Here is an 11099-nt window from a genome sequence, read left to right on the forward strand (position 1 = left end):
TTGCTGCCCAATAGGAAGATCCTAACTCAACACAATGATAGCTCACTATGGCTGATAGGAAGTGATTATTCTGGCAAACAGCTCTAAGTACTAAGGTTGAAAATGGACCCAAAAATGAGGCGATATTTCTCAGTGGACCCTGTTTTCAGTGCTTTATCTGATTTTGGCTAAGGAGCACCTAATACTTAAAAGCCAAAGGTTAACAGTTTCAATGGGGAGATCACAGCAAATGGATTCTTAATATAGTCGCTTATTTCATTTGGCTTTACAAACTGTTTCTTCATGTTCTTTTTTCAGCATTTGGATATGGTTTTAAATTATTCATAGTATGACATTGCTTTATTTCTCTAACAAATTTAGAAAAACATGAAACATTGGAAAGGTGCTGATGATGGAGCCATTTTATCTTCTCATGAAATATTGATATTCTATCCATGAAAGAGATTGCCAGTGTATTAACCACATCTTCTACTTTCTATATTTCTGATTACTTGACATCTGGGAACTTGCTGACTCTGGAGGGACTGTTCCTCCCAGGGCTAGATAATTAGTAGAGAAAGTAAGCAACTCACCTAAGAGCATGCCTTTCATATGCAAACCAACCAATGCAGTTCCCAACCACCTCCTCTCTGGGCCATCACACTCAGGCGCAGTATCCCACCCCACCCCCCCAGTCACCCCGTGGCTGGGTAAGTACCAGGCAAACAGGGGCACCCCCAGTGCCCCAGAGCCCCCTGAAATTCCTCCAACAGGATAACCCTGAGCCTGCTTATCCCGCCTCACACTCATTCTTTCACACAGAAAACAAAATAAAGGTACCTGCCCACAGTTCCCTCCTCTCCCTCCATCTCTTGGTACTTCACCATGTGTCCCCGTTTCCATGGCATGGCATGGCATGGCACACACCTCCTCTTAGAATCTACAATTATAAAAAGCCATCTTTTCAATGGCAGTCATCTCCTGATCTGTGGTTCTCACCTTACCTGAATAATAATAAAAATTACCTCTTAAAACAGTCAGTTGCGTCTCAATACCCATTGCCGCCCCCACCTCCCCAATAACAGAACACCAACTTCTAGATAAGTACATTGCCTCCCAGATAAAAAGACAGTCTTTTCTGAGTCTCTTTGGTCACTAGCAGTGGCTATGAGAATAAGTTCCCAGTGAGGGGTCCACAGAAGTGCTGTGGAGTATGCAACATCCAATAATAAGTAAAGAAATTTTAACCAAAAACCAACTGTGCTTCCTCTCTGAAAATATCTGTAATAAGCCTTGAGTCTGGCCTTACAGGCCTCTGTGATGGTATGACTTCTGTCTCTTTCTGCTACAAAAAAAATACAAGCTGTGGTTTGTTCATTTTCTTTAACAACACTTCATTAATTTCTTACTTAAAACCATTATTTTGCATTTGTTCTGTTAAGGAAAAAAAGGCACTCTTGATTGGTTTACTAATGATGGTGAAAGTTGGATGAATTGATAAAGTTTCTGAAAGAACGATTCATTCACATGAGGAGTCCAAACCTATGATGTCAAAGCATCAGATATTTTTATCTTATTTCCCAAACACCTGTTTGTTTTGTTTTTGGTTTGAGGAGAGATTCTTGTCTTTGAAAATTATCATCTCACAGATTGACAGATTCCCTGTATGCAAAGAGATTCACAGTACTTTATGGCATTAAGTGTAGTATTTTGCTACTATTTCATCTCTACCATTAGGCTTCATTGAATCATGAGTTAGACATACGAAGGGCCGGGGGGGGGGGGGGGAGATACAACTTAACAAACACCAGAAAGTTTGTACCACAAACATGAAAATGTGCAAGCCAAGATGACAAGCTCAGTGTTAATAGAATACCAGCCTGGATGACACAACAGAAGTCCCAGTGGCTCTAGAACAGCTGCTGAGAAGTTGAGAACACAACTATTATATTCTCAATGGGACTTCTGTGAAAGGCAATTAGTTTCATAATTCACATCTGTAAAATGTATAGGATTTAAAAAAAAAAAAGTCTTTCTCTGTCTTTTTCTTGGAAACTATGAAACCCACCTACAAGCTACTCAGCTGGCCACATCTTGAACCATACTGACTGACAGGGCAAAGGCAAGATGTCCAGAACGCCTGAAGAGTTGTCAGCCAGTTAGCCAACTTTCTTGTGTGATTTCTGTAGTCCGATTCATTTTCAGTTGGCACTCCTCAGCCTAAATTTGAGATTTTTTTTTTTTTTTAATAACCTGTAAAGTAGAGTGTTTGGCAAGTCTGATTCTGGCATGCTCTTAAGATTTTTATCCTTGCTAGCACTGTATTTATTTGCATTGTATATATATATATATATATATTTTGTTCATTTGTTATTTTAAGAGGAAAATGTTGACAAGAAGGAAATGTTAATCTTGGAGATTACAAACCAGGGATAACGTATTAGTCAAGATAAGGTAGATTATGTTGCTGTAACAAACAACCCCAAAAATCTCAATGGCTTAAAACAGCAAAGGTTTATTTCTCCCTCTGGCTATATATCCAGTGCAGTAGATCAGAGGAACTTCTGCTCTGTTTCCCTCACTCTGGGATGCAGATTGATGGAGCAACCACTGCCTGGAACATTGCTGCTTCCGTGGGAGAAGGGAAGGAACACTGGAGGGCCTCTTATGGACAATGAAATGCTCTCTTCACTCACAACTCCTCTGTCTGAAATGGTCCAATTTCCCCCATAGCAAAGGTGCCAGGAAGTATGACCTTACTCTGTGCCCACAGGGGACAGAATGCTCATGCTTGGAGCACTACACAGAATCCCACCATGCGTGTTTAGGTGGGGTTTGCTGCTCATTCTAATGTGTTTACAGGGCACTTACTGGTCCAAAGTACAGTTCAGGTTGCCAAGAGGGTTCAACAATGAGTTCGGGTTAAATAGCATGGAACAAAATCAGGACACAAGCAAAACCATGTCAGAGTAATGAGACATGTTAGAGGAGTCATAAAGGACAGGAGAACAGGAATTCTTTTCATTTAAATGACCGGGAGAAGTTCATTAGATGGGAACTATTAGTTCATTAGTATAGGAAACTATTTTAATATGCAGGGATAGGATAGGGAGACAGAAAGAAAGGATTTCTGAGCAGAGGAAACAGCATGGTCAAAATCGTGCATTTTGACACACCAGCCTTATATCTGTATGTTGCCAGTTTTACAGTGACAATATCTTAGCCTGTTTCCTCGTCCTCTGAGTTCCCATTATTTACTGATGGTTGTCATATTGGGTGTTAGAGATAACTTTACAGTATCTAATTCTAAGGACTGTTTTAGTACTATGGTTGAGTGTGTGTGTGTGTGTACGCTGAGTGCTAATGACCACTTGGTACTTTCAAGAGATAATTCCTGAAAGTGAAACTGTCCTTGTTATTAGACAGACAGCAAGAATATAATCTTGACATTTGACAGAAAGGCAATAAAAAGTTCCTATCTACTTAATTTGCCTTTGTTGCCCCTAATTAAAAAACAAAGAAACTGCAGAGCTTTTATCTTACATTTATTATGATTGGACCTATCTCCACTTAGATATTTTATGCCCTTACAGAACTTCAGAGGGAAGTTGTGGTTTCCTTGTTTTCTTACCCCAGGCTAAACCCCTTCACGTTGTTTGTGGAAGACAGAACTTGAGGAATTATAAGAGTGAACTAATAAAAACAACAGTAATGATAATGATGGAGAAACTGACCTAAAAAATGGTGGCCCGAGCGGAGAGAGAAGACCTCAGCCTAAGCCCCAGCCCACTTCCTCATAACCCCCTCCAAGCCACACCCCGATTCAATCACCAGACGACACCTACCCCATCCCCAACTCCAGGAAGACCCCAACCCATAAAAACCTGCTCAAAACCGTGTTAGGGGCTCAGTCTTTGGGAAGGATCCAGCTGAACCCGCAGGCGTAATAAAGCTGACCTTCCTAACTCTCTGAGTGCCACTTGGTTTCTTTCTGGTCCTGGTATCTGTAACATTCTTGGTTCCCTGACTGGGAAACCCAACCATGCTGGCCCCTTGAGCCACTGGTTTGGGCAGGAGCAGGCTATAGAGTGGCAGGAGAGCCAAGACGGGGCTAGGCGCACCCTGCTGATTTCGGCAGGCCCGGGACCAGCGACCTCCTGCCGACTCTGTCCCGTGACTCCCTGCTGGACCCCCAATCGAGAGAAAGGATGGACAGTCAACCATGACATCGGACACGGTAAGACCCCGGGGCCCAGACCCAGTTAGGCCTGCCTAAGGGCAGAAGGGGAGCCTGATCACCTCCCACTGAGTCCCACTTCGGACTCTAGTTAGGGCCGTTCGGGGGAGGGTGTCTTTCCTCCCTGAATGAATGTGTGTGTGCTTGGTCCTGAATGGGATTCTGTGTGGATCCACGGCCTGTCGGCTACAGAACCTGAGTGAGCCCCAACCTGCGTTCTGTGGTAGCATCGTATGGCATAATGGTGATTCGCACTCTCGGGGTGCGACCTGGCCCGGGGTTTATATGGACACACCTTAGCCAAGACGTACCCAAAGTTCCCGCAAAGGACACGGCCAGGTGGGCGTCTGATTGAGACGCTTCCCTTGTCTACGCAACACCGAACATCATGGGAGGGAGTCACGGGAAGCCCACTGTTCTAGACTGCATGTTAAAGAATTTCAGGAAGGTTTTCGGAGGCAACTACAGGGTCAAAATGCCCCCTTCACACTTCATAAACGTCTCCACACTTTATGTGAACTGGAGAGGCTAAGTTTTGACATGGGATGGCCCGCAGAAGGCACTCTTGACCCCCCACAATTCACCGAGTCTACATAGTTGTCATCGGGACCCCAGGACATCCACACCAGTTCCCTTACATTGATTCGTGGTTGGAAATAGCCCGAACCCTTCCTCCTTGGGTACGGTTCTGCTCCTATAGTAAGGGACAGCCTAGGGACCTTGTTGCATGGAACCCATGAGTCCACGCCCAGAAAGACATGACTAAGACCATTTACCAGGGAGACCCCGACGAAGAGCCGCCACCACCTCCCTACGCATCATGGCCAATGGCTGGCACAGCCCCGCCGCCGCTTCCAGACACTCTGCTTTCAGCCCTGGCCTCCCCGTGGTCCCAACCCAACCAGCTCGGAACCCAACTTCATAGGATTAGCAGGAATGACGTTAGACTGAAGAGGACAGGGCTCATTCGAACTCAGCCCCCATGAGCTCACGGTTAACTTAGATGTAGGGGGCCAAACAGTGACTTTTATGGTAGATACCGGAGCAGAACACTCGGTAGTCACCACGCCGGTGGCACTGCTCGGGGACCACAGAGTCACCATAATGGGAGCCACCAGGGATCAAACTAAGAGCCAACCTTTCTGCCAGGCTTGGACTTGTAAATTAGGACACACCATGTCGCATGAATTCCTCTACTTATCAGACTGCCCAATCCCACTCCTGGGACGTGACCTCCTGACCAAGTTTGGGGCACAAATCTCTTTTGAACCATCAGGCCAAGTCATCAAGTCACTGCAGCCCCCGTCAGAGGGACTTATTCTGCCTATCACCACCCCGAGGGAAGAAGAATGAAGGCTCTACAGGACTGGCAGTGTAGAACAGAACCCAGAAGCCTACAGGGCCGAATTCCCGGTGGTTTGGGCTGAAGATAACCCGCCTGGGCTAGCAAAACATAAGGCCCCAGTTTTGGTGGAACTGAGACCCAGAGCTCAACCCCAATGGCTACACCAATACCCTATCTCCAGGGAAGCTTGGACAGGAATTCAAGAACATCTCGCCCTTCTCAGAGCAGCAGGGATACTCGTAGAGTGCCAGTTGTCATGGAATACACCCCTCCTGCAGGTAAGGAAGCCCAATGGAGAATACCGGCCAGTACAGGATTTGAGAGTGGTAAACCAAGCCACAGTCTCCCTACACCCCGTAGTCCCAAATCCATATACTCTCCTCAGCCAGTTGCCCCCAGAGGCTGGATGGTTCACCTGCCTGGACCTGAGAGATGCATTATTCTGCATTTGGTTGGCGCCCCAGAGCCAATCACTGTTCGCCTTCAAATGCACTGAACCTGATACCGGCCGGCAGTTCTAGCTGATATAGACCCGGCTCCCACAGGGCTTCAAAAACCTCCCCAACCCCCTTTGTGGAAGCACTAGCCTCAGATTTAGCCACCTTCCCTCGAGAAGAATACCGCTGCACTCTACTGCAATATATGGATGATCTGCTCTTAGCCTGTGCCACCGAAACCGAGTGCCAAACCACGACATGGGTACTCCTGTCCCACTTAGCCGAGATGGGGTATAGAGTATCCTGGAAGAAAGCCCAGCTCTGCAGAGAAAAAATACAATACTTGGGCTTTGCCATCTTCAAAGGACAGCAGGCCCTCAGCACCGAGCGGAAGAAAGTCATCACTTCCCTCCCTTGGCCCACCAACCGGAGAGCACTCCGTGAGTTCCTTTGAGCCTCTGGCTTCTGCCAGATCTGGATCCCTGGCTTTTCGGCAACAGCCCAGCCCTTATATGAGGCTCTAACTGGTCAAGAAAAGGCCCCCACACTATGGACAGAAGATCAAGAACACTCCTTTCAGCGGCTCAAGAGCTCACTCGGAGAGGCCCCAGCCCTTGGGTTACCTGATGCTGAGAGGCCATTCCACTTATTCGTCCATGAAAGAGACAAAATAGCCTTAGGACTGCTGGCCCAAACAGTTGGACCATGGCTCCGTCCCATCGCCTACCTCTCAAAGAAACTAGACCCGGTAGCAGCGGGTTGGCCACCATGCCTGCAGGCCCTAGGAGCCACTGTGATTCTCATCAAAGAGGCAGATAAGCTCACCTTAGGTCAGAGACTCATAGTTAGAGTACCCCACTCGGTCACCACCTTAATGAACAGTCAAGGACCCCGATGGCTGTCGAATGCACAGCTGACTCAGTATCAGGGGCTACTCCTGGAAAACCCTCGGATCTCGTCAGAAACTGTGCACCCTGAACCCAGCCACTTTCCTGCCAACCAAGGAAGGGGATCCAGAACATGACTATATAGAAGTTATCAACGAGGTCTACGCCACCAGACCCGACCTCCGGGACAGCCCACATCCTAACTCGGACCTTACTCTGTATACTGATGGCAGCAGCTTCCTGAGGGACGGAAAACGTCACGCGGGGTATGCGGTAACTACCACAGAAGAGGTACTCGAGGCAGCGGCACTTCCATCGGGATGGTCAGCCCAACGAGCAGAACTGTGGGCACTAATAAGAGCCCTTACTCTATCTGAGGGCTGAAAAATCAACATCTACGCTGACTCTCGGTATGCCTTTGCAACCGTCCATATCCATGGGGCTATATACAAAGAAAGAGGCCTTCTGACCGCAGAGGGAAAAACTACTAAAAATAAACAAGAAATCCTTAAGCTCCTACAAGCCATTTGGCTTCCCCAGCAGGTTGCAGTTATCCATTGTCGGGGCCACCAGAGAGGCAACGAGCCCTCAGCAGTCGGGAACAGGCTCACTGACACCATGGCCAAATCAGCGGTGATGGGGAGCCCTAGTGAACTACTCTTGGTCACTGACACTACCACCACCTCCCTCCCACGGTACACAGAAGAAGAACTCAGATGAGCAAGGTCAGAAGGGGCCACCAGATTGCCACAAGGGTAGTGGCAACTGCCTGATGGAAGATTCTTCATCCCAGCCCTGCTAGGTCCTCAACTAACCACTGAATATCACAAGTTAACCCACTTAGGAAAAACTGCTCTGGAGGGCCTCCTAACCAAAAACTTCTACGTTAGCCAGCTGTCAGCTCTTTGCAAGTGCATCGGAGAACACTGCCCCTCCTGTGCAAAGAACAATCCAAAGTCCGGCCCTAGCCCCACCCCGGGATCCAGAGAAGCAGTACCGCACCTTTTGAGGACCTCGAAGTCAACTTCACTGACATGACAAACTGCCGCGGTACTAAGTACTTGCTGGTCCTGGTCTGTACCTACTCTGGGTGGGTTGAAGCCTTCTCCACTTGGACTGAGAAGTGCCATGAAGTAGCCAAGGTTCTCCTCAGGGAGATTATCCCCCGCTACGGGATTCCACTTTCTATCCACATTGACAATGGGCCAACTTTCATAGCAGAATTCCTCCAGACGGTAACCAGCGCCATGGGCATCAATTGGAGACTCCATACAGCATACCGACCACAAAGCTAAGGGAAAGTTGAACGCATGAACCGTACCCTCAAGGAGACATCAGCTAAACTCCAGGAGACCTCCCTAGGGTGGGTGGACCTCCTACCGCTAGCCGTCCTTCGGGCGTGCTGTACCCCTGGAAAATCTGGATTCCCTCCCTTCGAAATTATGTTCGGGAGGCCCCCTCCCCTGCTAACCAACCTTCCTGGCGACATTCACCAGCTGGGGTTCTCCAGCCTCCAAAACCAGATGGCTGCACTAGGCAAGATTTTCACAGATGTACGTGCTTACATTCTGGAAAGGGCCCCCATTTCTCTTGGGGACCTGGTAACCCCTTTATCCTGGGAGACCAAGTCTGGGTCAAAGATTGGAAGCGCGAGCCCCTCTGACCCCGGTGGACAGGCCCTCACACTGTCATACTTGTTACTCCCACCGCTCTTCAAGTTTCAGGCATCGCTCTGTGGATCCATCACACTCGAGTTAAAAGAGCCCAGCCGGAGGACGACGCCTGGATTGCCCAACCTGACCCAGCCCGTCCACTCCGTCTGACCCTCAAGAAACAGCCCGGATGAGCCTCGCCGTCGTCTGCTCGGCCTCCGTCTTCGCTGTCATTGGACTCCTACTATTTCTAGCCTTTGTTGATCCTCTTGGCTCCTACCCATGGCCGGCCCACTCCTCACGATCCTCCTCCTTGCTACCATTGGGCCATGCATAGTTAACGCTGTCATATGTTTCATAGAGATCTCCGTCACCCATTGGGCTACCGCTCGGATCCTTGCCCTGCGGGGTTATCGTCCTCTTAGCCAATATGATGATCTCTAAGATGTTACCACTTACGATCATCAACAGGGGGGACATGATGGAGAAACTGACCTAAAATGGTTCCCTGCCACGTGGAACTGGCCTAAAATGGTGGCCCGAGCAGAGAGAGAAGTCCCCAGCCTAAGCCCCAGCCCACTTCCGCATAACCCCCTCCAAGCCACACCCCGAGCCAATCACCAGACGACACCTACCCTTTCCCCAATTCAAGGAAGTCCCCAACCCATAAAAACCTGCTCAAAATCTTGCTAGGGGCTCAGTCTTTTGGGAAGGAGCCAGCTGAACCCACTGGCATAATAAAGCTGACCTTCCTAACTCTCTGAGTGCCGCTTGGGTTCTTTCCAGTCTTGGTATCCATAACAATAACTATTACCGTTATGATGGTAAATGTTATTAAAATCTTGGAGGCAGATGCCTGCCTCTCTGGATCTACCAATGACTTGTGTTATGCTGCGGTGGGCAGAGGCCTCTTTTAGCTGAGAAGAAGTAATGGAATTGGAAAGTGATTGAGAGCAATCCGGAATGAAAATAGGAAGGCATGAGAGCTCGTGGCGTGGTCTGGAGCAGGGCAGAGCAGTTGGCTCGGGTCATACAAATGCTGCGGGCACAGCCCTGGCTGCAGCCTGAGTGCTGCATGTGAGTCGGGCCACAGCAAGTCGCAGAACCAAGGACGGCATGTGCACTGGGCCGAGATTGGGCCAGGTAAGGATGGAACACTCTAAACAGGTTGGGGCTCAGGCTCAAGACCAGTGAGGTCATCCCACACTTCAGCTGGAGGAACCCCTCTGGGCGGTGCAGTGGGCAGAGCTCTATTACTGGATTATACTTTTCTCTCCACACCTGTCTTGGGAGATGTAATACATAGAGGAGGCCAGGACCCTCACACCAATTTGACTGCCTGGAAAACACTCATTAAAGGGGAACACCAGTTAATAATCACTCCCTATCCCCAGAAGATTTAGGGCACTGGCAGGCATTCCCAATTAAACTTGGTTAACAGAACTGGTTTTCAAACTTTAGTCCACATTTCAGTTACCTGGAAAAGTTTAAACATCCTGAAACCAAAGCCACATTCCAGACCTACTAAATCACAGTTTCTGGGGTGGGGCCTGGGTATCAATCGTTTTCAAAACTCCTCTGGGTGATTCCAATGTGCAGCAAAACTGGAGTACAAATAGAGTACAGCCTTGCTACTCAAAGTGTGGTCCAAAGACCAGTCTCATTAGCATCACCTTGGAGCCCACTAGAAATGCAGATTTCCAGGCCCCACCCAGCCCTGCCCTCTCAGGCTCTGCTGTATCAGAAGGTCCCTCAAGTGCTTTATTCGCACATTAAAGCTTGATGAGTAGGGGACAGGATGCCCTTTAATGGGACCTAATGGAGCCTGGTGCTTGTAATTATCTCCATCAATGGAGAAACCCCTGAATAATGTAACAATAATGATCCGGAGGTGGGGACTCAGGCTGAGAGGAAGACCTGAAAGCTGTTCAAGAAACTGAAATAAACTGAGTTTCTGGTGACTCTTGTCGGTGTATTTCCGCACTGCCAGACTTTCCAGAGCCCTGCATCATAGTCAGAGGTCTGTTTCCATTGAAAGCAGCTCAATCTGTGACAAGACAGCTCTGCTTTGTGCCTGTAGTTAACCCTCAGGCCCACGCAGGCCACAGACCTTAACAATCCTCACTGTGCAGAAGCACAGTGAGCTTCGGAAACTGCCCTCCATCACCCAGCCTCAGGGGCCCAAGAAGGAGTTTCCTTTGTTTATAGTTGTTTTTCCTGTGTGTGGACGGAAAAGGGGCCACATACTAAACCTGACAAGCTCAGGGGATGCCTGCAAGGCAGGCCCTATAATCTCAGAGACCGAAACTAACAACATAGGATGGTGTGAACATAAAAATTCCTAACTGAAAGCGGATCATGGCCGGTAGTCACGTCCTTGGCCTGTAACTTCCTTTACTGTAAGTGAGCCTGTCTATTGTCTTTTTGTAACCATCTTTACTGTAAGTGAGCCTGTCTATTGTCTTTTTGCACCTAAGGTAACATGCCCTTGGAAAGTCAGTCATCCCCTTTTCCGGACCCCTCAGGACACAACCCACCTCACCAGAGCAGGAAACTACAGAA

The sequence above is a fragment of the Rhinolophus sinicus genome, chromosome 16, assembly GCF_057876585.1.
Source record: "Rhinolophus sinicus isolate RSI-liver-muscle chromosome 16, RSI-T2T, whole genome shotgun sequence".
Classification (NCBI taxonomy): Eukaryota; Metazoa; Chordata; class Mammalia; order Chiroptera; family Rhinolophidae; genus Rhinolophus; species Rhinolophus sinicus.